The sequence below is a fragment of the Pinus tabuliformis genome, chromosome 4_1 (assembly GCF_031772625.1).
Source record: "Pinus tabuliformis cultivar Carrire ecotype Pingquan chromosome 4_1, CPIR1, whole genome shotgun sequence".
NCBI lineage: Eukaryota > Viridiplantae > Streptophyta > Pinopsida > Pinales > Pinaceae > Pinus > Pinus tabuliformis.
Window position 1 is genome coordinate 662,868,809 of NC_142303.1, and position 25,114 is coordinate 662,893,922.

The 25,114-nt window shown below is 37.8% G+C and overlaps 1 pseudogene; it reads right to left on the reverse strand.

Annotated features, from left to right (window-relative positions):
* The window catches only part of LOC149177849 (hydroxyproline O-arabinosyltransferase NOD3-like), a 134,797-nt pseudogene extending 110,130 nt beyond the window's left edge, over positions 1–24,667 (reverse strand).
* Positions 24,668–25,114: the final 447 nt, after the last annotated feature.

Consider the following 25,114-nt stretch of genomic DNA (forward strand, 5'->3'; position numbering starts at 1 on the left):
GGAGCATTCCCACTTACTCCTCTTTGATTATAGCTTTTCTAAGCCATTGCACAATGGCCCATGGTCTATTTAAGACAACATGACCTTGCAATCACAGGCCACAAATAAAAAATCAACAACATTATAAGCATTTTTTCAAATACTTAACGAAATCAGTCGGATCCTTTTAATGCATAAGCAAGGAAATAAGAAACCAACAAGCACACAAGTTAATACATAAGACAATCAAAACCAAATATGATAAGAAACCAACAAGAGAATACAAGAAGAATTGTAGTTCCATCTATGCTATGACTCATAAAGGGTGGTAAGAAACATACATGAATAATGAATTCAATGTATACATGGACTGATTTGAATGTTCGTGCCATGATGTTTGTTAAGGTGCATTTGTTTCAAATACTTCAATAGAATCATAATAATACATCATACTTCTCAATACTTATCATTTTGTTGTAGCTCATTATTTTTTTAATGAAATGAAAAATATGAAGCATTTTAATAATAAAACATTGCTTATTTTTACTTAAAAGACTTTGCACTAGTATTAACTGTACTGAAAACAAAAATATTATATTAATGGTTTGTTTTTTCTTTTTTATTTTAAATTTATATCTCATTTTTATTTAATCACTTTATATTATTAACTACATTAAAAGCACAATTTTTTTTTTTAGTCTCTTTGGAAAGAAAATTATTGAGCATTTGAATGATAAAGCACTATTATTATTGGTAATTGAATGATGATTAATGAGACATTTGTTGGAAAGACTAGTTGAAATTCCTAAATGATCATATTGAAGTCTAAGCGAGTGTATATGACATTTTTTTAGTGTATATGACATTTTTTTATTATGGGCTTTCTTTTTCTTTTAATGATCATTGTCTTTGGTGGTCATAAATTGTTTTATTTGAACAAAAACCCATAGTAAGCCCTTTAGTTTTAGACTTGATTATTGTTTGTAAAAGACTTTGGTATATATGATTAAGGTTATATGAAAGTCTCCCTTAGTGACTAATAATGGCTAATTTGTATGGAATTTGGTGCTTGGTAGCTTAACTCCTGTCAAACATCTACAATATTTGTTCATGGCTTAGTGTAAATTCTCTTATGTGTGGAAAAAATGAAAGTGTACATATTTTTGGTACTTTAACTTTGCCAAGATAGCTTGCGTATGGCCCTTTCAATACTAGAGCTGACTTCTTCCTTCTCTCATCTCCTTGAAAGCAATTATTTTAGGAGACATACTTCCTTATGTTGTTATGTTAACACAACATTGTTGGAAATAATACTGAGAGGGGGGGGTGAATCAGTATTATCAAGTCAAATATTCCTTCTTCAAATCCAGATGATATACACTACTTCAGTTAATTAAAACCACGTATATACGCAACTATGTAGAAGGAAACCCGCGTATAAAATGCAAACTTATTATTTACTTTATCTTTCATATGTTGATTATTAATCTGTGTATCAGAATCAAATAACCAGTAACCAAAAACAGTAAAACAGAGCAGAGGACAATCACACACAAGATATAAGGTGGAAACCCAATGTGGGTGAAAACCACCTGCTGCAATTCATCTCTATCTTCTTTTAATTAGAAACTTCCTTTTACAATGTACTGGTGCAGTCCTTTACCAGTACACAGGCTGCAACCTGCAGAAAGCTACAACCCTCTCTCGTTCTCCAACTTCTCCTGGAAGGGAGCTACAACCCCCTTAGCTCTCGTACTAGCCAAGATACTAGTATGTAGGTGTTGGCCTACTGAAGGCTACAACCTTCTCTTTCTTCCAGGGACCACGTTTCATAAATTTTCAGACTGGATCCATGAACATCAATCAATCATCAAGTATATCTACATCAAACAATCTCCTTTTCCCAATTAGCATTGAATCAAGTAAACACTTCTCTGACAGCTGTACCCAGAACACAGTAACAGTAACCACACACCAAATTCTGAACCCAGAATACTGCAGCAATAAACAGAGGCAGCTAGATCATAATTTAAAGATATACGCTACTTCAACAACCTGAAACCTGCATGCAGATCTATAAAGGATAATTCATTCTTTCAAATATTCAGACACTAATTAACCCAGATTGTCAGATTTATAGATCAAGCATGCGCCTCATATAACAGATCAAAATCATACAAAGATACTATTATTCAAGCTTAAAGATTATGACCCATCAATAGAACTTATCCTTCTTTATGCGCTAAGGTTCCTCCTTCATTCAGATCTAGATCTGCACCATAACCCAATCACAAATATTTCAGATCTAGCACTTATTAGATATTCAATTCATTCGATGATGCTTTGCCAAATGATCTCCTTCCTCTTTTATAGTCTTAGGCCTTCCACAATACCACTGTCCAAAACCATAGGATCAAAAAACTGTTGGACTAATACCATGAACCAACCACGAAAGTGCGTGAGATCAACACTTTTGGATGCAATACCACGGACCAAAACCATAGGATCAAAAACTATCGGACTAATACCATGAACCAACCATGAAAGTGCGTGAGATCAACACCTTTTGGATGCAATACCACGGACCAAAACCATAGGATCAAAAACTATCGGACTAATACCATGAGCCAACCATGAAAGTGTGTGAACTTTTCTCTTCATGAAAATAACTTTTCTCTGCATGAAAGTGCATGAAATTTTCTCTGCATAAAAGTGCGTGAACTTTTCTCTACATGAAATAAACTTTTCTCTGCATAAAAGTACGTGAAATTTTCTCTACATGAAATAAACTTTTCTCTGCATAAAAGTGCGTGAACTTTTCTCTACATGAAATAAACTTTTCTTTGCATAAAAGTGCGTGAACTTTTCTCTACATGAAAGAAACTTTTATCTTCATAAAAGTGCGTGAAATTTGCTGCACTATAATTTATCATCTGAGATGAGTGGGTTGCCATCAAGTACACCATATGTATCATAATGCCAACAATCTCCCCCTTTGGACTTGATGGCAACAACAACCAATCACTCTCCCCCTTTGACATCAAGGGCAAAGGGCAAACCAAGATAATCTCTTTCCTAGAGAAACATTCTGTTGCCGATACTCCCCCTGAGTACCTGCTGAAATCTCTGAAAGAGCTCCCCCTTTGTATATGCCAAGGTGTACCACTCTGTCCATGCTTCCTCTGAGTACATGCTGAAGTCTCTGCTCTGCTGAAGTATGTTGTTCATGCTCCCCCTGACTGTAAGCAAGGTCTGCAAAAAAAAATGTTTTACAAGAAGAACATGACTTTATCATAAATGACCTTTCTATCACCAAGGACTCATACATACATCCATTTCCCAACCAAGTGGGGATTGACTCATCCACCCAACCAAGTGGGGATACATCAAAAGTTTACACATGATAAAACAAGAACATTACATCTTCATCCCAGGCATAGTGGGGAAACCAAGATAGGCCGTTACATGACCTTGACACCATAAAAGAGATACATGACATAGAGACGAAATATCTAGAGCAAGACTTATGAAAGTCACCAATAATTGATAGCAACAGCATCTGACAATCACCATTCAGATCAGCAACCTTGATTTCCTTCTGTTCTCCCTCTGCATTTGTTCCACCTGAAACCAACAACAGCTGTGAACTAGAACCAAAAGCTTCTAAGATAATGCCAACAATGCATCATTAGAAGTTTATTTGCTCCCCTTGAACCTGTGCCAGATGGTCTCTGTCACACCCATATCAGACTATCTTCAACCAGAGCCTGTCCCTACTGATATCCATCAATCCTCCATATACACGACTGTCTCTGCACAAACCGGCGTATGTACGCGGATCCTCCTTAGGCAACTCGCGTACACCCATTTTCCTCTGAAACAGACAAATTTTAACAGCAAGATGATGCATCAACTACTCCCAGCTTCTGTCTGAGGTATTCAAATGTCTCCCTAGGCAGTGGTTTGGTGAGTATATCAGCAACTTGTTCCTTAGAGGGAACATATTCCAACTTGACCTTTTGTTCCAACACTTGTTCCCGGAGAAAGTGGTACTTGATTGGTATGTGCTTGGTCTTTGAATGCATGAATGGGTTCTTTGAAATGCTGATTGCACTTGTATTATCACATAAGATGGAGATAGGTGGTGTACAAGTGATTTGAAAATCCTGCAAGGTTTGCATCATCCAAAGGAGTTGAGTGTAGCAAGATGCAACAACCACATATTCCGCTTCAGCTGTAGATAAAGCAATCGAACTCTGTTTCTTGCTGAACCAAGACACTAATTTGGAACCCATAAAGAATGCTCCACCACTTGTGCTCTTTCTGTCATCCACGCTTCCAGCCCAATCTGTATCTGTATAAGCATGTAGAGTGAGATCTGTATCTCTAGGATACCATAAGCCATAGTTTTGAGTTCCTTGAAGATACTTGAAAATTCTCTTTACTGCCTGAAGATGGGTTTCTTTAGGATTTGCCTGAAATCTTCCAACTATTCCCACTGCATGCATGATGTCTGGTCGAGTACCTGTCAAATAAAGAAGACTTCCAATCATGGATTTATAGGTTCGTTGATGCACTGCTGCAGATTCATCATTTGCACTAAGGCTGCATCCTGTAACCATAGGGGTACACACTAGTTTTGAATCTTCCATGCCATATTTCTTCAAGATCTGCTTGACATACTTTGTTTGAGACAAAAGGATACCGCCTTCATTTTGTTGGATTTGCAATCCAAGAAAATATGTCAGTTCTCCAAGCAAAGACATTTTGAATTCTTTCTGCATCACCAAGGCAAAGCTTTGACTCATAGCTTCTTCATTGCTGCCAAAGATAATATCATCTACATACACAACAAGTATTAGCAATTTGTCATTTTCAATTTTTATATAAAGATTGCTATCTGCTGATCCTTTTGAAAAACCTTGTTGATGAAGATATTTGTCCAAACGGTAGTACCAAGCCCTTGGAGCCTGTTTGAGACCACAGAGAGCCTTTTTTAGTCTGCATACAAGATTTGGATCATTCCCAAGAATGAAACCATCTGGTTGCTCAATGTACACTTCTTCTTCTAAGTCTCCATTCAGAAAGGCTGATTTCACGTCCATTTGAAATACTTTGAACTTCTGAAAGCTTGAGAGAGCAAGGAACATTCGATGGCCTCAAGTCTAGCAACAGGAGCAAAAGTTTCCTCAAAGTCTATACCTTCTTGTTGAGCATACCCTTTACAAACAAGTCTGGCCTTGTTTCTAATCACTTCCCCATTTTCATTCAACTTGTTTTTAAAAATCCATTTTGTCCCTATGACATTCTTATCTTTTGGTCTAGGAACTAACTCCCAAGTGTTATTCTTTTCGATCTGCTCAAGTTCTTCATCCATTGCCTTGACCCAGCATTCATCTTTGCATGCCTATTTTAAATTTTGTGGTGCAGTGGAGGAGAGCAATGCCAAATAGCTTGAGGGTTCTGCAATTGTTCTTCTTGTTTGTATACCTGCCTCTTTCTGCCCCAAAATTTGAGATTCTGGATGATTCTTCTGAACGTACCTGGATGGAGTCTTCTCTTCTATCCTTATCTTTTCCTCTGGTGCCTCTTGAGGTTCTTCTTCATCATCAGTCTGATTTGAAGGGTAGTGTTCATCCTCTTCGATATTTTCATAATTTACTTGCCTAGGAATGTTTCCTTCTTCATCAATCACTACATCAATGCTGTCGACAATTCTTTCAAGTCTTTTATTGTAACACTTATATGCTTTGCTATGGGGAGAATAACCAAGGAGAATGCCTTCATCTGCTCTAGGTTCAAGTTTGCCAAGCTGTTCATCATTGTTCTTAATATAGCATTTACTTCCAAAAATTTTGAAATGTTTTACTGAGGGAGTCTCACCATACCAGAGCTCATAAGGAGTTTGAGTGTTGTTCACTCGGACATTTGTTTTGTTGAGAATAACAACCGCAGCAAATGTAGCTTCACCCCAGAAGGTTGCAGGAGTTCCAGACTCATCAAGCATAGCACGAGCCATTTGTTGAACCGTTCTGTTCATCCTTTCCACCACTCCATTTTGCTGAGGAGTCCTAGCTGTAGAGAATTCCCTTCTTATTCCATGTTCTTCATAGAAATCGAAAAATTCATTTGAGGTAAACTCCCCACCTCTGTCAGACCTGAGGCACTTAATTTTGTGATCTGATTCGTTTTCAGCCAAGGCTTTGAAAGATTTGAATTTTTCAAATGCTTCGTCTTTGTGCTTCATAAGTCCTATCCAAACCATCCTGGAGAAGTCGTCAATGAATAATATAAAGTATTCTTCTCCTCGAGGTGACCTTGTCCTAAATGGACCACATACATCTGTATAGACTAGTTCAAGAGGCCTGCTAGCTGATCCTTCCTTCTCAGGGAAGTTAGTTCTGGTTTGCTTACCAAACTGACATGATTTGCATATTGTATTGTTTGGAATTCTGATGTTTGGAAGACCACGAACTGCCCGGTATTTGCATGCATTCCTTATTTGTGAAAAACTTAGATGCCCCAACCTTCGGTGCCATAACCAGTGTTCATCATTCTTGCTCAAATAGCATTGTTGTTGTCCTTCTTCAAATATGTACAAATTATTTGGAGTTCTTATGCCTTTGATCACTGTTTTTCCTGTATCAAGATCACGAACACTACATCCATTTGATCGAAATATTACTTCAGTTCCTTGATCGCACATCTGACTGACACTCAGTAGATTATGCTTCAAGCCATCAACATACAAAACATTTCCAGCTTTGACCTTTTCTTTCAACTGAACAATGCCTTTTCCTTTTATGACTGCAGGGGTATCATTTCCAAAAGAAACTTTCTTTCCCTTTTCTAAAGCACTATATGGTTGAAGTTTTTCTTTATCACCTGTCATATGCTTCGAACATCCTCTGTCGATGTACCATTGATTTTCCTATCCTTCTGCATAAAAAGCTATCCCACATCTTTCTGGTTGTGGTTCGTTCATTCTCCATGTTCTGGCACTTGAGGCTTGTTCTTTCTGAGTTGTCCACCGAAACCTGCTCCTGCATTCAGAATCTTCATGACCGAAGTTATTGCAAATAGAACATTCAATTTCATTTTCAAGGGCAGAAAAATTGTTATAGGTCCTTTTCGTGATCCCAGTCATACTTCTTCGTTTTTGAGCTTCTCTAGTCATGATTGTCTTATAGGCAACACATTGAACTGCTTTGTGGCCAAAGTTATGGCAAGAGAAACATTGGCCATTGAAGAAACTCTTGCGATTATCAAATCGACCGACCAAATGATTGTAGTTTCTATTGTCATCCATTCTTGAGGAAAATTGAGAAGGTTTTACCTGTGGCTGGTTGTAGCTTTGGTTCATCCTTAAGGTGGATTGCCCCCGATTTACCTGGTAGTCTTTGTTTATTCTTGATGTAAATCGTCCCTGTTTTACCTGGTGATCTCCATTGGTCTTTTGCTCATTCCTCCTTGCTGCATCAAGATAACTTTTTGAGGTGGATGGTTTCTGCGCTTGAGATGCTTCTTCATTATATCCTAGACCTGTCTTGATTAGTGGGGAACGCTGCACATTGATAATCTCATCTAGAGTTTCAGATCCTTTAACAAATCTAAGATTAAGAGCTTTAGTTTTCTCAATCTCTTTTCTAAGACCCACAATTTCACATTCCAATTTTTCATGATGTTTTTCCCTTTCAGCTAGTTGACATTGCAGAGAATCAATAATCACATTTTTCTCTTCTAAACAAATTTTGAGATTAGAAATCTCTTCATAAAGACCATCTGCATCTATAGCATCCATGTAGTCATCATCTTCAAAAGCCATTAAAAGTTTATAATTATTACCTCGTTCATCTTCGTCACTATTTGATAGTCCATCACTGGCTTCATGAGTGTAGTAACTTTTCTTGGTTACATTTTGTTTCTTGTTCCATCTAACAGGTTCCTTCCCTTTGTCAATCTTATCCTTATGAGGACCTTGGCAGCATAGTGACCGACTTTTCCACAAGCAAAGCATTTGAAAGGTAACTTACCACGGAATCTTACAACACCCCAATGAAGGTTTTTTACAAAATTTGATTCTTCCTCTTCTTCTGACACGTGTCCTGACTCATAGTAGTCTCCTTTGCCTGAAGCCTTGAAGGCAGCTTCTCTTTTGTCTGATGGTCCTCCTTTCCTCATTTCATAAGTAGTTAGAATCCTGTGCAGCTGTGACATGGTAAGGTTTCGTAGATTCTTTTTTTCTTCTATTGTAGAAACTTTAGATTCAAACCTAGGGGACAAAGATCTTAGAAATTTTTCAACCACAACAGCCTCTTTTATTTCTTCACCCAAGTTTTTCATAGAATTAACAATCTCATCTACATGAAGGAAATAGTTAGCCACACTTTCATCGCTGTGCATTCTAAGATTTTCATACTGAATTCTGAGGGTTTGAAGTTTTGCTCATTTTACCTATTCATCTCCTTCATAGCTCAAAACAATCTTGTCCCATATTTCTTTTGCGGATTTATACTGCATAACCTTGACGAATTCTGATTGAGATAGACATCCTAATAAGGTATTGACTGCCTTTGCATTTGTTTCATATTTCTTCTTCTCAGTTGGATCTGTAGGAGTTGCTGATGGAAAAGAGTACCCTGTATCTATGATATCCCAGACTTCTGTACCAAGAGATTGAAGATAGGCAGTAACTCTTACCTTCCAATATACGAAGTTTGTCCCATCAAAAATCAGTGGCTTGATAGATGCTTCTCTCTCGTAGTTGCTCATGATGATGGATCTTCCTCCAAGCGATCAAGCTTCTTCAGAAGGACCTGCTCTGATACCAATTGTTGGAAATAATACTGAGAGGGGGGGTGAATCAGTATTATCAAGTCAAATATTCCTTCTTCAAATCCAGATGATATACGCTAATTCAGTTAATTAAAACCGCGTATATACGCAACTATGTAGAAGGAAGCCCGCGTATACAATGCAAACTTATTATTTACTTTATCTTTCATATGTTGATTATTAATCTGTGTATCAGAATCAAATAACCAGTAACCAGAAACAGTAAAACAGAGACCTGCTGCAATTCGTCTCTATCTTCTTTTAATTAGAAACTTCCTTTTACAATGTACTGGTGCAGTCCTTTACCAGTACATAGGCTGCAATCTGCAGAGAGCTACAACACTCTCTCGTTCTCCAACTTCTCCTGTAAGGGAGATACAACCCCCTTAGCTCTTGTACTAGCCAAGATACTAGTACGTAGGTGCTGGCCTACTGAAGGCTACAACCTTCTCTTTCTTCCAGGGACCACGTTTCATAAATTTTCAGACTGGATCCATGAACATCAATCAATCATCAAGTATATCTGCATCAAACAATCTCCTTTTCCCAATTAGCACTGAATCAAGTAAACACTTCTCTGACAGATGTACCCAGAACACAGTAACAGTAACCACACACCAAATTCTAAACCTAGAATACTGCAGCAATAAACAGAGGCAGCTAGATCATAATTTAAAGATATATGCTACTTCAACAACCTGAAACCTGCGTGCAGATCTATAAAGGATAATTCATTCTTTCAAATATTTAGACACTAATTAACCCAGATTGTCAGATTTATAGATCAAGCATGCGCCTCATATAACAGATCAAAATCATACAAAGATACTATTATTCAAGCTTAAAGATTATGACCCATCAATAGAACTTATCCTTCTTTATGCGCTAAGGTTCCTCCTTCATTCAGATCCAGATCTGCACCATAACCCAATCACAAATATTTCAGATCTAGCACTTATTAGATATCCAATTCATTCGATGATGCTTTTCCAAATGATCTCCTTCCTCTTTTATAGTCTTAGGCCTTCCACAATACCACGGTCCAAAACCATAGGATCAAAAAACTGTTGGACTAATACCATGAACCAACCATGAAAGTGCGTGAGATCAACACTTTTGGATGCAATACCATGGACCAAAACCATAGGATCAAAAACTATCGGACTAATACCATGAACCAACCATGAAAGTGCATGAGATCAACACCTTTTGGATGCAATACCATGGACCAAAACCATAGGATCAAAAACTATCGGACTAATACCATGAGCCAACCATGAAAGTGCGTGAACTTTTCTCTTCATGAAAAGAACTTTTCTCTGCATGAAAGTGCGTGAACTTTTCTCTACATGAAATAAGCTTTTCTCTGCATAAAAGTGCGTGAACTTTTCTCTACATGAAATAAATTTTTCTCTGCATAAAAGTGCGTGAACTTTTCTCTACATGAAATAAAATTTTCTCTGCATAAAAGTGCGTGAACTTTTCTCTACATGAAATAAACTTTTCTTTGCATAAAAGTGCGTGAACTTTTCTCTACATGAAAGAAACTTTTATCTTCATGAAAGTGCGTGAACTTTGCTGCACTATAATTTATCATCTGAGATGAGTGGGTTGCCATCAAGTACAACATATGTATCATAATGCCAACAAACATGACATATTATCATGAAAGTTGAAGTGCTATATCATGTTTGAAAAAAAGAAGTTAATGCTTGGTTAAGATTATGTGGAATTTCAATTTGTTTCCCTAGAATGATATTTTTTTTCCAATTGTATGCCCCATTGCACTCATGGATCTAGGTATAATTGCCTAAGTTAGAGACAAAAAGGCAAATTTTCACTACTTTCTAGATGAGATTCCTTGTACTATGAGTAAGGATCCCCATACTTCTTATTATGTGTTGCATTTGCCTAGTTGCAAATATATATTAATGGATTTCCTTTGACATATAATGGGCCATGCTATTTGTGAGCACTATGATCTGTTAGTGTCAGTCTTTGAAGCCTTCCACTAGTGATCAAATATGCTCTTACAAAGTGGTCTCAGAGTGTCAAAGTCAAATTTTGTCATTTCAGTGAGTTTTCAAGTAAAATTTGGTCACTAGGTATTAGGTCTAGGGTTTGTTTTCACTCATTCCAAAGCTTTCCAAGTGTCGGTCCATGTCACCATTCAGCCGAGTGTACCATCATTCAAAGAGTGGTCATCATCATTTTAGGTTCCAATAGGTCATTTTACACCTTGTTCATGCTTCAGTTGTACTTGGGTAAGGCTCATTTCCCTCTCCTAGGGTTTTGAAGGTAATTTCTCTTGGATGGTCAAATCATCAACAAAACTTGTATCCTGGTGTTCATACACCTTCCCCTATCCTTAATGTACCTTATTAAACACTTCCCATCACTGATGTCCCTCAAATTCCTCATTTTCCCACAAACCCTCGTTTCTTGCTACAATTTGACATTTTTCTAGGCTTGGCCTGTGTTTAGCCCTTTTGGACCCCTTCCCTCACTCAATCTTTGAAATTCCACTTTCCCCTATTTCCTAACATCCCTCCATACTTCCCAAAATTTCCTCAAGAATTTAGAAGCCCTTATCCCTTCATTTTCCTTCATTTCGACAAATCCCCTGTTCCACACATCGGGGTAGGTTTTACTAAAATGATGTTTCTGAGAAATAGAAGATGAATTTGGAGAAAGTGAGAGAATTTTTTGTCCAAAATAGGCCAAGGAAGAAAAATCTCCTTCACTTTTTACACAAGTGTCATGGTTTTAGAGAAATGTCAAAAATACAGTTGCCTCAGGAGAATTGATGCACCTCTGAAGTGACCTTAGGAAAATAAAGATTTCTCCTAGCTTGGTTGGCCAAATGACTTACATGATGGGTGAAATGATAACTAGACACAAAGATATTTCCAATGAGTTATCATGAGCTCAATTTGGAGTTGAGTAAAACCTTCCAAAGTTGACTGCAACAACACTCTACCTTTAGATAGCCTCATTTTGGACATTTTGACTAGTCTTGGGAGATTTGACTTTTGATGGGGAAAATGAACTCCAAATTAAAAAATTCAAGGTTTTTTGGAAAGTAGACTCAATAAAATTTCCAACGAGCTATCATGCACCCAATTTGGACACCGGGAAGGCCTCCAAAACTTGATCTGAAAATGGCACTACACACAGAATCAGTGGTGCTCTGCACAGGCTTTTCCAACAGGTGCGTAGCGCCACGGGTGCTCGCTTTTGATAGGGACCTCCATTTGAAGAAAACTTGACATTTTTAGATTCCTTATGAAAAGTTATGCATGCTCAAAAATTACTAGGAAATTTTGACAAGTTTTGGATCTCCAAAAGGGCCAAAAACACCCAAAAAAAATCTCTCTCTGCCACTTTTTTGCCACAGAGGAAGCAGTCTTGGGAGATTTTGGAGGGGAAAATGGACACAAAATTCAAAAAATCCACTTGTCCTAGAAAGTAGACAGATAGAACTTTCCAAAAAGCCATCTTGGAGCAAATTTGGTGAAGGGGAAGGCCTCCAAAAATAGCTTGGAAAAAGCGCTATGCACAGAAAAATGGCACTACGCACAGGATGGAAAAATGCCAATTTTGCTCAAAAACTCTGTTTTTCGCCTAGTTTTCTTCTAGTTTGACTTTTTCTCTCTTATGGTCAAATTCATGATGTGACATGATGTAAATTGATGTACTATGATGTAAAAATGATAAAAATTGACTTGATAAGGTAGATACATCAGTTGTAGGTATTTTAGAGTTGAATGAATGAGTTTCTTAGGTTTTAGAGGCAAGCTGTTCCATTGCCTATTTTTGTGTTCCTAGTTTAGATATGGTTGAAACCACCCCCCTTCTCATTGATTCGACCCCTGATGGATAGCACAGGTGGTTTGGAGGTCTATATCATGTGTTTTTTCAGTCATTTGTAAAGGTTGGACTCTTGTGAATGCTTTGAGCACTATTATACATCATGTCTGCAGTTTGGCAAGGAAATAGACTAGGGTTTGCAGCATTTTGTGGGATTCTTGTGGCAAGGTGACTTAGTATTGTTTTTCCTTCTGCGATTCAAGTGATCATATGTTTATGTGTGCCATTATCTCTATTTTTTCTGCTTAACTAAATGAATCAAGTATAAAGGTGGAAATCATTAATATTGCAATGCTCTACCTTAGGGTTTCATTAGTTTTACACGTTTTCTACTGTTTGAAGAGGAGTCATGACACATTCATGCCCTCTCCAACTCCTCACCAGTCTCAAGACTCACCATTACACCTAATCTGAAGTACTAAAGCATTTTCCTACCTCGCCACACAGAAACCTCTGCAAGACTGAGTTCACTCCCCGAACCCAAAACTGCCTTTCACATTTGATCAAGCAAACCAACATAAAATTCAATCAATCTCCTCTAAGCATATACCTAGCCTAAAATTAGTCTTTATATCAGTCATCTCAAGCCTCATTTGCTATATTTTCCTGAGATTGACAAGGAGAGAGCCCTCTCTCGACCTGGTAGGGCTAGCTACCAGGTTAAGCATGGTTTGATGTTACCCTAGACCTGCCTTTCTCAGCCTGAGGTAAATTTAGCCCATAACATATTGGCGACCATACTGGGGAATGTAGTTTTATGTTCCTTAGGGAAATGTAATCAAGTTCAGATCTGATTATTGATGGTGGACAACGATCAGACACCGGAAAGGCTAAAATCATTCACCTAACAATTCCAAATCAGTTTCGACATCAGATCCAAGGACTCCACTGGAGGATGAACCTGACCAACAAAAACATGAAAGGACAATATGGAAAGATTAGGTATTCAAGTTGGAATTTCATCCAAGACATTTTGTTCTTTGTTATAAATTATTTCTTCTCTTTTCCCGAGAATGTCAAGAAGGCTTTGCAAAGTATACTATGTTTAAGAAGAGATCCTCGACCTGCATTTGATTCCTTCCCTTTGAAGATTGTAAATACCAAAGATTTGCATGCCTTTGAGCTTGATCAAGACCCTTTTTCCAAATTTTGTGATGACCATCTTCAAACTGATGAGCCTAATGAGACCAAGACTGATTCTACAACTTCTTTATATACTCCTACACCTCATAAAATTCTAGATCGATACAAGCCTCTGATTTTACCTCCTGTATCCCATGATTTCCCTAAAAATCATGACCTATATCTACCAAGATTTGATGGTGAACGTGACAACATCACTGCTGAGAGACATGTATTGAATTTTGAGTCTTTTCTTGATCTTTTTGAAGTTGATGAAGAGGATGTCAGTATTAGGCTTTTTTCTCTTTCTTTGTAAGGCAAAGTTAAGAGTTGGTTCAAAACCCTACCTAATGCAAGCATCTCAGATTTCCAGTAGTTCGTCAAAGTTTTCCTCGACAGGTGGGTGGTCAGACAAAACCCTTTCTTGATTATAGAAGAGTATAACCAGCTGAAAAGACTGCCAGGGGAGACAATACAACAATTTTCTTCCAAGTTTAACCAAGTCTATTTGTCGATGTCGGTTAATATAAGGCCTCCTCCTGGATCTGCTCTCTTGCACTACCTAGAAGCCTTTGATCTGGAAATGGAGTTTCAGCTGAGAGAAAGGAACCTTGCAACACTTGAAGAGATGCAAAATAGTGTAGTAGATGTAGAGGCTAATCTGCTAATCAGAAGGGCAAAGCTGAAGGAAGACGAGATGAAGAACATAGATCCAGAGGAATCGACATCTTTAGAGGTAAAGCTCAACATTTTGGTAAGTGCAGTGGAAGAGATGATGCAAAGGATAAGGAATAAGTATAATGTTCAAGCCCATGGCTCGCTGATTGAAGAAGAACAAGTTGTTGATCCAAAACATCTTCTTTCTTATCCCAATTGTCATAGATCTGATAATGATTGTTTTATAGATCATCTTCGAGAAGAGAGATCTGTTGATATGACATGTATGCTTGATGATGTCTTTTATACTGATGATTTTCCTCAGTTTGATCAGTATGGTGATGATTATGTTCCCCAAACAGAAGCTAGTCTTGTAGACAAATCAACAGCTAGTTTGTGGAAGGAAGAAGTTCACTTTTAGCAGTTCGAGTACAGTGATCAGCCATTGCATATCAGCTATGGAAGTGAGGAGGAAAGTGCAGTAAATTTTGAAGTAAGTAAAGGATCTTTGCCTTTTTGTTCTGCTTCGTTTCAGTTTATCATAGACAACTTTTATGCAATCAGGAATCAACTGTCGACAAGTCTTGATTTGGACCATCTTGAGGGAAATGAAAACCTTGTTCAAGACTTTTCATATCTAGAGTTGCAGCCTCCAAATGCCATTGATTGTCAAGTTGCAAATGAAGACTTGGAAGCTGGACCATATGATCAAATGATGTAAGATGATTCTGTACCATTTTGTTTTGAATCATTTCAGTTTTTGAAAGGAAAAATGCATAGTATATCTTCAAATGAGCAGCCTGTAGGAAATCATGTAATCTCATCGAAGCCAATAGAAAATGGGTTGCAGCAGTCTTTTCAAGTTTTTCACGATCCAGTAGCTAATGTGTTAGATGATGTCTGCAGTCAAAGTCCTTCTCCATTAGCTAACTGTGAGCTTGAAAAAAGTACCGATACAAACATGATCCGACAACCGATTTCTTTGTCATTTTCAGCAGGAGTCTCGTCACAACGCTCAGATGAAAGTTCGCATTCATGGTACGAGGAGAAGAAAAGCAATCCATTGGATGAGCTAAGTCCCAGTGCACATGAATTTCAAGATCCTTATGTAGTGTTTTTGGAGTCAGATACAGAATCCATATCATTCAATGGATATGTTTACAAGTTTTTATGGGAGTTGCCTTTCAGTAGTTCTCTCTTGTTGATCATAAGCAAGCACTTGCGGAGAATTCAAACAGCAGCCAGAATACTTACTTGGTTGCATTGGTTGTTTCATTTCACTTGATCAGATGATGAATGGAACAGCTAGAGTAGGTTTTATTGAATAAGCTCCATTTTGAAGCATATTTTCCAGTTTGTCATTTGTGATTTAGTATCGAGTCAATTTCAAGTCAGTTTGTGTCATCAAGTCATCAGTTTTCAGTCATGCATTTCAGTTTGAGTTTTGACTCCATGCCCAATGGATAAGGCACTGGTCTACTCTCCCAAAGATCTACGGTTCTTGGCACCTCCAAGGAACTACAATCCCCATTGGAGCCAATGTTGGTATCAGTCTTTGAAGCCTTCCACCAGTGATCAAATATGCTTTTACAAAGTGGTCTCAGAGTGTCAAAGTCAAATTTTGTCATTTCAATGAGTTTTCAAGTAAAATTTGGTCACTAGGTATTAGGTCTAGGGTTTGTTTTCACTCATTCCAAAGCTTTCCAAGTGTCAGTCCATGTCACCATTCAGCCGAATGTAACATCATTCAAAGAGTGGTCATCATCATTTTAGGTTCCAATAGGTCATTTTACACATTGTTCGTGCTTCAGTTGTACTTGGGTAAGGCTCATTTCCCTCTCCAAGGGTTTTGAAGGTAATTTCTCTTGGATGGTCAAATCATCAACAAAACTTATATCCTGGTGTTCATACACCTTCCCCTATCCTTAATGTACCTTATTAAACACTTCCCATCATTGATATCCCTCAAATTCCTCATTTTCCCACAAACCCTAGTTTCTTGCTACAATTTGACAACTTTCTAGGCTTGGCCTGTGTTTAGCCCTTTTGGACCCTTTCCCCTCACTCAATATTTTAAATTCCACTTTCCCCTCTTTCCTAACATCCCTCCCTACTTCCCAAAATTTCCTCAAGAATTTAGAAGCCACTTATCTCCTTCATTTCCCTTCATTTCGACAAATCCCTTATTCCACACATCGGGGTAGGTTTTACTCAAATGACGTTTCTAAGAAATAGAAGATGAATTTGGAGAAAGAGTTTTTTGTCCCAAATAGGCCAAGGAAGAAAAACCTCCTTCAAGTTTTACATAGGTGTCATGGTTTTAGAGAAATGGCAAAAATATAGTTGCCTCAAGAGAATTGGTGCACCTCTGAAGTGACCTTAGGAAAATAAATATTTCTCCTAGCTTGGTTGGCAAAATGACTTGCTTGATGAGTGAAATGATAACTAGACACAAAGAGATTTCCAATGAGCTAGCATAAGCTCAATTTTGAGTTGAGAAAGACCTTCAAAAGTTGACTGCAACATCACTCTACCTTTAGACAGCCTCATTTTGCACATTTTGACTAGTCTTGGGATATTTGACTTTTGATAGGGAAAATGAATTCCAAATTAAAGAATTCAAGTTTTTTTGGAAAGTACACTCAATAAGCTTTCCAATGAGCTATCGTGCACTCAATTGGGACACCGGGAAGGCCTCCAAAACTTGATCTGAAAACGACGCTATGCATAGAATTAGTGGCGCTATGCACAGGCTTTTCCAACAGGTGCGTCGCGCCACTGGTGCTCGCTTTTGAAAGGGACCTCCATTTGAAGAAAACTTGAAATTTTTGGATTCCTTATGAAAAGTTATGCATGCTCAGAAATTACTAGGAAATTTTGACAAGTTTTGGACCTCCAAAAGGGCCAAAAACACCCAAAAAATTCCTTCTCTGCCACTTTTTGGCCACATAGGAAGCAGTCTTGGGAGATTGCGATTTTGGAAGGGAAAATGGACACAAAATTCAAAAATTCCACTTGTCCTAGGAAGTCGACAGATAGACCTTTCCAGAAAGTGATCTTGGAGCAAATTTGGTGAAGAGTAAGGCCTCCAAAAGCAGCTTGGAAAAAGCGCTACACACAAAAAAATGGCGCTATGCACAGGATGAAAAAGTGCCAATTTTGCTCAAAAACTCTGTTTTTCGCCTAGTTTTCTTCTAGTTTGAATTTTTATCTCTTATGGTCAAATTCATGATGTGACATGATGTAAATGGATGTATTATGATGTAAAAATGATAAAAATTGATTTGATAAGGTAGATACATCAGTTGTAGGTGGTTTAGAGTTGAATGAATCAGTTTCCTAGGTTTTAGAGGCAAGCTGTTCCATTGCCTATTTTTGTGTTCCTAGTTTAGATATGGTTGAAACCACCCATCTTCTCATGGATTCGACCCCTGATGGATAGCACAAGTGGTTTGGAGGTCTATATCATGTGTTTTTCAGTCATTTGTAAAGTGTGGGCTCTTGTGAATGCTTTGAGCACTATTGTACGTCATCTCTGCAGTTTGGCAAGGAAATAGACCAGGGTTTGTACCATTTTGTGGGATTCTTGTGGCAAGGTGACTTAGTATTGTTTTTCCTTCTGTGATTCAAGTTATCATATGTTTATGTGTGCCATTATCTCTCTCTTTTCTGCTTAACTAAATGAATCAAGTGTAAAGGTGGAAATCATTGATGTTGCAGTGCTCTACCTTAGGGTTTCATTAGTTTTACATGTTTTCTACTGTTTGAAGAGGAGTCATGACACATTCATGCCCTCTCCAACTCCTCACCAGTCTCAAGAATCACCATTACACCTAATCTCAAGTACTAAAGCATTTGCCTATCTCGCCCCACAAAAACATCTGCAAGACTGAGTTCATTCCCCTGACCCAAAAATGACTTTCACATTTGATCCAGCAAACCAACATAAAATTCAATCAAACTCCTCTGAGCATATACCTAGCCTAAAATTAGTCTTTATATAAGTCATCTCAACCCTTATTTGCTATATTTTCCTGAGATTGACAAGGAGAGAGCCCTCTCCCAACTTGGTAAGGCTAGCTATCAGGTTAAGCGTGGTTTGATGTTACCCTAGACCTGCCTTTCACAGCCTGAGATAGATTTAGGCCATAAAATTATCTATGCCACAACTTTTCTATTATGATTTTTGGTCATTTCTAGACTAAAGTGACTTCTACAACCCAATAAAGTAAAAAATAAATGGGAGACAATTCAAGCTAACCACAATCTTAAGCCAAAAATTAATCCTCCTTGTAACATGGGTATTATTCCTAATTCAACTTGATATGATATTTTGGAGACTTATATCATTCAAACAAAGCTTAAAATTTGGCATTTTAATTAATTTAAATCTAATCAAAGATTGCAACTTTTATCAAGACCTACATAATTGTTTTTAGGTACTTTAACTAAAATGTTCCCATAAAATAGAGACACACACCTTTCTTTAAGCAAGGAAATGAAGTGAGTATACATACTTCTCTTTCATCAATCAGATGCATATATTTTCTTTTCCTCGATCAAGGGAATGCATATCTTATAACATGTTTGCCAAGCTCAAAGTTTGGATTAGGGGTTTTCAAGGGGATTTTTTTGGGTTTTTTCTTGATCAATGAGAAGGTAACATATGTTTGCATAAGTAATGTTTTACTCTATGATAAAGCGTCTTAATCTATTTCCATTATTGATTTGGAATCATCATTTGATATAGAAAAAGCTCTGTAGTAAGAAAAATTTAAAAATTTGCTTTTTACATTTTATCTCTTAATTGAAGAAAATAATTGATTTCTATTAGACCAAATAAAATTACATACATATTATTATGATAAACTTACCATATTTTATCGTTTGAAAAATAAATAAAATAAATATAATTAAACAATTACATAATCATAAATCTCTTCATAATCTTATCTAATTTTATTTCGTATATATATATATATATATATATATATATATATATATATATATATATCACTTAATACTGATTTGATTTTTTTAATGCGTTTTAATTAAATTTTATTCATATAAATTAAACCTAAAAGAAAATCTCAAAAATCTCAAAATCTTTTCAATCTAAATTCGAGCCCTCTTTACTTACATATTTCTCTAAATTTATTCTCATTCATTCTACCCTCTTCACCTAAACATTTGTTCTAAATTTCTTCTCATTCCATCTGCCCTTCTCGCCTATGTATTTTCTTATGTGGACCATACTCATAGGTTACTTTAGTTTTGACCTTTTAACCTTAGTTTGATATCATATTGTTCCTACATATTTAGTGCAATAGTTGCTCTATTTCTTTTGTAAATTAAATTTGTCTCAAATGTTGGTTTTTACATGTAAAATCTGTTATGTTTATATGCATTACAAAAAAGTTACATGTAAAATCTACTATGTTTATACGCATTACAAAAAAGTTAACGCAAATTTCATCTTTCAACAAGGGAGCCACTGTCGTAGCAGTAGTCCCTGTCAGGGTTGAGAAACTCGTGTAATTGCCCATACGCCCAATTTTATTCATTAATCTACAATATGTAGTTATGGGCTACCATTATTCTTAGAATGCCATCCGCTTTAAAAGGAAAAATAATTTCATATGTAGTCTCTTCTACACTGTCAGTGCCGCTCATGGATTTTATGGTCCTGAATATAATCAAGCTTGAAAATCCTCATCACTAATGCTGACGGCCATTGCCAGGGTTTGAAGACAAGGTCAAGTCTATGTGCAGAGGGGTAATCAGGGCATCCAGCAGGCCATCTGATTGGACAATCCAATGATGGCCTTCGGTCATGGTGCATACAAATAGAGATCACAACCATCGGTTGCAGATTCTGATATGAAAACTGTATTGAATTGAATGTAGTGAATTTCTTTTACTATTTACCTTCAATGCTATGATAAATAATGCTTTTTTAACTGTGCACTGTTGCTATCTATTTCATTGTTAGTTTGTTTGCAAACTTCAACCGTCAGATAAATATTCAAACAATGGTTCAGATCGATGCAGACACTATTGCATGTTTGGTGCACACAAGACTATGCACTGAATTAATTCATTGTGACATTTAATTAAATTTTTAAATTTATTTCCACATTTAAGTATTTTTTTTTACTTATGAAAAATTAAGCAATCACTTTATTTAAACGGCAACTATTTTTTCAAAACATTATTATGGATAGTTGGGTGTTGGTAATGTGAGCAATCTTTTGACCACCCCTCCCTGCCATATGACCGCCAGCTTTAAAATTTCTTTCACTGTCTCTGTGCATTTTTTCCGCCTTCGAGAATTATTTGTGCCCAGAGAAAAGCGAATGAGCCCATCCAGGTGTCAGGGCATCTAGCAAGCCATCTGTTTGGACAATCCAATGGTGGCCTTCAATTGTGGTGCATACAAATAGAGATCATAGCCATTGGTTGCGGATTCTGATATGAAAACTATATTGAATTGAACACAGTGAATTTATTTTACTATTTACCTTCAATGCTATGATTACTAATTTTTTTATAACTATGCACTGTTGCTATCTGTTTCATTGTTAGCTTGTTTTCAAACTTCAACCGTCAGATAAATATTTCCCTGTTCTATTTGCGGCTTTTGTCCCTGTTCTGCAATTTCATGTAAGAATAGTATTTCAAGCACCAAACCCTATGTGTTAACCAGCAATGCAACCAGATTTCAAACAGGGAAAAAGGAAAACAACAAAATAAGCATTTTGCCCATATGTGTAGATGGGCTAACCTGTGCCGAGGAAATAAAAACCTGTCCCCCAGTTACCTCTAAGAAGCTCGAAGAATGGATGAGAGATTTAGTAATCGAGATACGCTAGTAACCATAAATCAAAATCTAATATTTTGTACCTTTTGGAAGTATTTGCTGCAATATTCTTGATTCTTGTTAGGTTTTTCCTTTCTGATGCAATTGTATTGATGTGTCTTTATTTGTGGTTAGAATCTGATGAAATTTGATTAATTGGTTTCCAAATTCTCTGGTAGAAGTTAGGAAGATCATATTTTTATAAGTTAGGAAGATCATCTTTTTGTGTATGTCCTGTTATCACCCCAAGAAACTCTCCTAGGTTGTATCTCGGAGATGCTCGGGAACATTACAAAACTCAAAAAAATGTTGGAAATGGATGAATGGAAGGAATGATGCTTGTCCAAGCCAGATAACCACTTCTACTATGTTTAACTCTAGACATGGGTGAACACCCCCAGACTACAAGGCTTTAGACCACCGATTACTCACAGTTTGAGGATTAGGTGAATATGGAGAATACTGACCACACCAACAGATGCACAGGGCCCTGTGATGGCCGGCTGCAACCAGTAAAGAAGTCTGCAAATCTGTTTCCTAATGCACAAACAGGATGACAACTCTCTGGCACTAAGTAAATAGAAACCTGAAACAACACATTCACTGATACATGCAAGATTCCAACACAGAGGTGGGATGACAACCCCTCTAATGCTAAATATCAAGAGTTCATGAACAAATGCAGAACAGGCACATCCTAGAACAGAATAGAAGTGGAAAGTGAGCAATTAATAGCAAAAGAAGCTTGTATTAGCTGAAAATGAAGACCAAACGCTGCAAGTATCAAAGTAGTTACAGTCTCCAGAAGTTGAACCTTACATCAAAACAACAACCATCAACCCTGATTACATCTGTTTTTTGGGTATATATAGAGTTTCTTTACAAAAATGCTCTGCTATTCTATGCATGGAGGGGTCATAATGGACCACCAATTGCTTTAACTGTCTAATATGGGTCTTTGTTGCAAATCTGATTTTGTCTGTGAATGAATTTGACCTTCTTGGATGCTTTGTTGTACTTCTCGAGCAGGTGGAGTGTAATATGGATGAAATTCCATACCTAATAAATGCGTTGATTTAATTGAGGCATGTACTCTTCCCCTCGGCCATACTATTTGTTGAATGCGGTGGTTGAAGAGTAACTACACAGAGTGCTGAACACCGGCCACCTTCGTCCTTTCGGGAGCACGGGACAGAATATGGACGCGGACAGTATGGCAGAGGCATGAGTATGATGGGAACAAATATCAGTCGTTGGATCGCGCAGATGAACGACGAAAAACACCATCGGGAGCACATCTCATACATATGCCACAACCTTATGTATCGGTGAAAAAAACATATTTATGCATGCTTTAACACTATCGGGAAGCACAAGAGGCAGAAAGATTGAGTGTATGCAAATACACTATCGGAGGCAGAAAGTGGACTTGAAACTTTATGCACAGGAGTGGTGAGTCATATCGGGTCTGGCTCCTGATATCGCATCGCTAGAATGGAGTGGTCTACATTAACATCAAGCCTTGAACCCTTGTGACTTGTGATCATCGATAGCGATTATCACATCGGCACTTTAGAAGCAGGCGCAAACAAACGTGGGCCGTTAGATCTTCAGGACTGATCGGATGGTGGAGGAGAGATCGCAACATCACATCAGCGGAAGTAAAAGGGGGGAGGAGCCTTTACATATGCGATCGCCGATAGCCATTAAAGCCTGGACCCGATAAAGGAATTAACCGCAGTTTATAATCACATTGCATCTAATAGGGGCAAGTGGCAATCGGCCATCGGCGATGTTATAGATATGACTTACAAAGACCTCCTGAAAGCTGCGATTACGATTGCGATTGCGGCAGAGAGTTGTATGGGCGCGGGTTATATGTGGTTTTAACTTTAGCGCTTGGGGCTCAAGGATGAGGGTTTTCATATGATTTCTGATAGCAAGCCCTGGGAGATGGAAGTGGAAGGAGGATGGAAGAGGTGGAGGGGAAGGTAAAAGTGATCAGTATGAGCTTCCTTTGGGAAAAAACAAGAACCAAGCCCACTTCTGTCCTCTGAACATCTGCAACATGTAGCAGAGCTAACACTAGCTCCTTCTAGGGGATGAAATCCTCCCTGTGAGGTCTCAAGAACTGCAGACCAATGCCTTCATGCAAAATAAGCTTAAAAACATTGCCTAGTATTCCATTGGGCATGGAGTCTAATTAAGTCTACGCTAAAACCTGTAAAAGAACATGCTTACAATCATTAAGGCTTGAAAACCTTAAACAACATAAATCTTCAAAAATTGGCCATCTACTGGACCATCAAAACTATTTTTCCTCCTCGTGGCCGGCCTATCAGCCGGTTCATCAAAGATCTGCAAAATTGGGTTGATTTGATCTTCTACCTCAAAGAGTTTTGGGCATTTGACCTTATCAGGTAGAGATGGCTTATATTTCACCCCCTCTTTGTATGCTTTCATCCTTGGATGTTCTTCATAGGAGCCTTTGTACACCTGTTGAAAGACAATGGCTGCTGTGTACTTATCTGTGTCATTTGTGGCCTGCACGATTAATATGAATGGAAAACCAATGTATTCTTGTGTGGAGGACACAAAGACATCATCTGCTCCTACATATTTCTTAGAACAATCCACATCCAAGGAGGAGTCCCAAAACTGTGCATCCCCTTCCTCTGTGATCTGAAAAACTGCCCTCTCAAGATGCATGGAGGCCACCTGGGCAGGCTTCGGAATATCAAGACTGAAAATATCAATATCAGCCTTGGGCATTGAATTATGGCCTGGCTCAGTGTCTAGGGGGAAACTATGAGGGATTATCTCTTGAACAGACAGAGAAGCATAAGATGATGGGAAATTTACTTCACCCTTTTTGATCATTGGGCTGGGGATAACAGCAGGCTAGTGAATTTGCAGATCTGCATAGTCATGGGAAGATGCGCTGGCTTCAACCTCAGGGTCTTCGAGGATAGTGGGACCTGCTACTGGTTGCTTTTGCTGATAAGCTTGTTGTTCTGCAGGTACAACAAAATCACAAGCAGTGCCTTTGGATAATGCTTCTTCATAGGAAACTCTGGTTAAGAAAGGGGCACTGCCCTTATCTTCCAAACCATGGACCTCCTCCTCTTCTTCAGACTACTCTTCCTCCATGACTATACTCTGAAAAAGGGTCTTCCCCCTTTGATCTTCATTTGTATCTTTGCTTTTCTGCAAAACGTGTAGCTGCTCCTTTGCTCCTCTGTATGGATTTGGATTTGGAAGAGAAAAGGTACTAGAATCTCCTGCTTCCTCAGAATGCTGCTCAGCTTCTAATCTAGAAACTGCAGAGGCTAAAGACTCTATCATCCTGGCCAATTTATCGATCTTAGGATCTGAGGATGATGAGGACTCACCCCCCTGTCTTCTCCTTTAAACATTACCTTCGAGCCTCTCTACAGCTATGATGTTTGATTCTACTTCAAAGGCTGCATCTTGCATATCAACCAAAGAAGCACATCTTCTTTCTCTAATTAGTAGGCAGAACTGAGAATCAAAGGCATTGGCATAAGTGATCATGGCAGAAGTAGGGGTGGGTTTCACTTCATATGGTATTCTACTGTACAAATGATTGAATCTCTTGTTGAAATTAGACAGTAGCTCACCATTCTCCCTCTGCAAGTTCCCAAACTCAGTATAATAAAAGAGAAGATCTTTATTATCCCCCAATGCTTTAAAAACACATCATCTAAGGCCTCAATGTCTGCAATAGACCTAGGGGGTAATTCTCTAAACCATTTTCTAGCCTCCCCATCT